We start from the raw sequence: 4,107 nt of genomic DNA on the forward strand, positions 1-4,107 counted from the left end.
GTGACAATAAAGTATTTCAATTCAATTTCAATTCAATAAAGCCATCAGCTTGGCAGCCAGCTCTGTCCCCTATGGGAGTGAGTTTCATAGGTTGCCTATGTGCTGTGTGAAGAATTACTTTCATTAAGACTGCAGCTCTACATATGCGTTTATCTGGGAGTAAGTACCATTGAACTCAATGGAACCTGGAGAAAACAGGCATAGGATTGTAATGCAACACTTAATAGTGCTAAAATAGGCTTAAAACATCACTTTGTAATTCAATTCTTCCATTGAAGTGTGATTAGTATTGTGGCCCAAGAAATCTGTTGTTCTGAGGGGAGGCAAGGCGAGTAGGCATTACAGTGGTACCTCAGGTTAAGTACTTAATTCGTTCCGCAGATCTGTTCTTAACCTGAAACTGTTCTTAACCTGAAGCACCACTTTAGCTAATGGGGCCTCCTGCTGCCACCGCACTGCCAGAGCACAATTTCTGTTCTCATCCTGAAGCAAAGTTCTTAACCTGAGGTACTATTTCTGGGTTAGCAGAGTCTGTAACCTGAAACGTCTGTAACCTGAAGCGTATGTAACTCGAGGTACCAGTGTATTATTATTATTATTATTATTATTATTATTATTATTCATACTGCCCTTCATCCAAGGATCACAGGGCAGTTTACAATATGAAAACACAAAAATACATACCATAATGACAAACAAAAACAACCCCTCGCATATAGTTTAAAAGGCCATAGATTGTTTAATTAGCAAAAGTCTGGGAGAAGAGGAATGTTTCTGCCTGGTGCCTAAATATATGTAATGAAAGTGCCAAGTGAGCTTCTCTGGGGAGAATGTATTAAATGGGGAGCTGCAGCCACAGAAAAGGTCCATTCTCATGTTGCCTCCAGGCATTTCACAGAGGAGGCACACTAAGAAGGGACTCAGACGATGATTGCAGGGTTCAGGTCAGTTCATATGGGGAGAGGTAGTCCCTTCAGGCATTGAGGTCCTTGAGGCATTGAGGTATCAACTGCTTAAGGCAGTATAGGTCAAAGCCAGCCCTTTGAATTGGGCCCAGAAAGTTAACTGGCAGCCAGTGCAGTCAGGCCAGGATTGGTGTTCTATGCCGAAACTGTCTTGCCCTGGTAAGCAACCTGACCTCTGAATTCTGCACCAACTGAAGTTTCCAAACCTTCTTCAAAAGCAACACCACATATAAAGCATTGCAGCAACACACCCTCCAAGTGTCCTTATTTTCCAGGGACAGTCCTGGATTTACAGAAACGGTCTTGGTTTCTGATTAGATCCCAGAATGTCCCGCTTTTCCTTTGTTGTTGTTTAGTTGTTTAGTCATGTCCGACTCTTCGTGACCCCATGGACCAGAGCACGCCAGGCACTCCTGTCTTCCACTGCCTCCCACAGTTTGCTCAAACTCATGCTGGTAGCTTCAAGAAAACTGTCCAACCATCTCGTCCTCTGTCGTCCCCTTCTCCTTGTTCTTCTTTCCCAACATCAGGGTCTTTTCCAGGGAGTCTTCTCTTCTCATGATGTGGCCAAAGTACTGGAGCCTCAGCTTCAGGATCTGTCCTTCCAGTGAGCACTCAGGGCTGATTTCCTTAAGAATGGATAGGTTTGATCTTCTTGCAGTCCATGGGACTCTCAAGAGTCTCCTCCAGCACCATAATTCATAAGAATCAATTCTTCGGCGATCAGCCTTCTTTATGGTCTAGCACTCACTTCCATACATCACTACTGGGAAAACCATAGCTTTTACTATACGGACCTTTGTTGGCAAGGTGATGTCACTGTTTTTAAGATGCTGTCTAGGTTTGTCATTGCTTTTCTCCCAAGAAGCAGGCGTCTTTTAATTTTGTGACTGCTGTCACCATCTGCAGTGATCATGGAGCCCAAGAAAGTAAAATCTTTTCCTTAGGATGTCCCTATTTTCATTGGAGAAATGTTGGAGGGTATGGAGTTATCCAGGGCTTTTTTTTCTGGGGGTACGTATATCCCTAAACATTTTGTGAATCTAAGTTTGGCCTCATTGAGGGGCAATATTTCAATATGAATAGGAAAATGAGAGTACCCATAAGCATTTTATAGAAAAAAAGCACTGGAATTATCTGACCCCCGAGCCATCTGAAGGCAGCCCTGTATAGGGAAGGTTTTTTTTTTTTAATGTTTAATGTTTAATTATGTTTTTATATAATTAAACATTAAACATTTTTTAAAAAGACCCTTCCCCCCTTTTTTTATATGGGACGCAGGTGGCGCTGTGGGTTAAACCACAGAGCCTAGGACCTGCCGATCAAAAGGTCGACGGTTCGAATCCCCGCGGCGGGGTGAGCTCCCGTCGTTTGGTCCCAGCTCCTGCCCACCTAGCAGTTCGAAAGCACCACCGGGTGCAAGTAGATAAATAGGTACCACTCCGGCGGGAAGGTAAACGGCGTTTCCGTGTGCTGCACTGGTGCTGGCTCACCAGATGCAGCTTCATCACGCTGGCCACGTGACCCGGAAGTGTCTTCGGACAGCTCCGGCTCCCGGCCTCTTGAGCGAGATGAGCGCGCAACCCTAGAGTCAGTCACGACTGGCCCTGATGGACAGGGGTACCTTTATGTTTTTATATATGTTGGAAGCCGTCCAGAGTGGCTGGGGCAACCCTGTCAGAGGGGCGGGGTATAAAGAGTAAAATTATTATTATGGAATAGAGTGTCCCCATTTTCATCAGAGAAACGTTGGAGGGTATGCAGTAATATAACCTAGAGGTTACCTGCATTGGTTCTAGTTGTTTGTGGGCCACATTTTACAAGGACTGCCCCTTCTGAGATCTCTGAAGTAGGTTACAATCTTACCCATCACGGCAGCAAAGCAGCAAAGCGGATCTGCTCAGAGACTACACTCACTCTGCTGCTGTCTGTTACCACTTCTCGTTCACTTCCACTTCCACTGAAGCCCTGCTTCGTAACTACACAAAGAAAGTTCTGGATTTTTGCCTTGAACAGCCAATTGCAAATCTTTTCTACAAAGCTCTTACAGGGACCAATGCAGCCCTTAATCAATCTACTTAGAACAGACTTCCTCACACATTTCTATAGAAATTACTTCCAGCGGGTGGCGCTGTGGGTTAAACCACAGAGCCTAGGGCTTGCGGATCAGAAGGTCAGTGGTTCGAATCCCCGCGACGGGGTGAGCTCCCGTTGCTTGCTCCGTGCTCCTGCCCACCTAGCAGTTTGAAAGCACAAAGTGCAAGTAGATAAATAGGCGGGAAGGTAAACGGTGTTTCCGTGCATCGCTCTGGTTCGCCAGAAGCAGCTTAGTCATGCTGGCCACGTGACCCAGGGAAACTGTCTGCGAACAAACATCGGGTTTAGTGGGAGTCGTTCGCGACTGGACTTAACTGTGAGGAGTCCCTTACCTTTTTTAAAAAAAAAACTATAAAGTAACTGGATGATTATTACTATTGGACAAGTGGGACCTGCAGCAAAATGCTGCAGTGTGGGATGTTCCTGTTCATCAGCCCTGTCCATGCTTTCCTTCATGAGAACCTGGGATAGCTCAGTCAGTAGAGCATGAGATCTTTAATCTCAAGGTTGTGGGTTCGAGCCCCACATTGGGTAAAAGATTCCTGCATTACAATGGGTTGGCCTAGATGACTCTCGTGGTCCCTTCAATTCTGTGATACCCCATTCCATTCTCATCACACCTGACTTTGCCTTCTCTTCCTTGCCGCAGCATTCTGTGGCCCCTGTGTTCTAGATGTGTGTGTACGTTTTCCTGTTAGAAATGTGTTGCACTCCTGCCAACCTCAGGGTTGCCCAAAGCCTGCTGCGGCCTTCCCTCTTTGTCATGCTGGCCACATGACCCGGAAGCTGTACGCCAGCTCCCTCAGCCAATAAAGCGAGATGAGCGCTGCAACCCCAGAGTCAGCCATGACTGGACCTAATGGTCAGGGGTTCCTTTACCTTTTTAAGTATGCTTAAGATTGCCACCTGGATAATATAATTTAGAGATAACAGATTAATAAGGGGCCCTCATATTTTTGGGACTAGAGACACAGCAGGAAATGTAAGGAATTGTTGTGGCAACCACAAAATACCCATTTCATAGAAGAAAAGCTAGTGATGCTCA

The 4,107-nt window shown here is 45.7% G+C and overlaps 1 non-coding gene across 1 annotated transcript; it reads left to right on the plus strand.

Annotated features, from left to right (window-relative positions):
• The first annotated feature begins 3,522 nt into the window (after window positions 1–3,522).
• Window positions 3,523–3,596, plus strand: TRNAK-UUU (transfer RNA lysine (anticodon UUU)). The gene has a single exon. It is a non-coding gene; the product is annotated as a tRNA-Lys (tRNA).
• The last annotated feature ends 511 nt before the right edge of the window (window positions 3,597–4,107 follow it).

This window comes from Podarcis muralis, chromosome 6, assembly GCF_964188315.1.
Source record: "Podarcis muralis chromosome 6, rPodMur119.hap1.1, whole genome shotgun sequence".
Taxonomy (NCBI): domain Eukaryota; kingdom Metazoa; phylum Chordata; class Lepidosauria; order Squamata; family Lacertidae; genus Podarcis; species Podarcis muralis.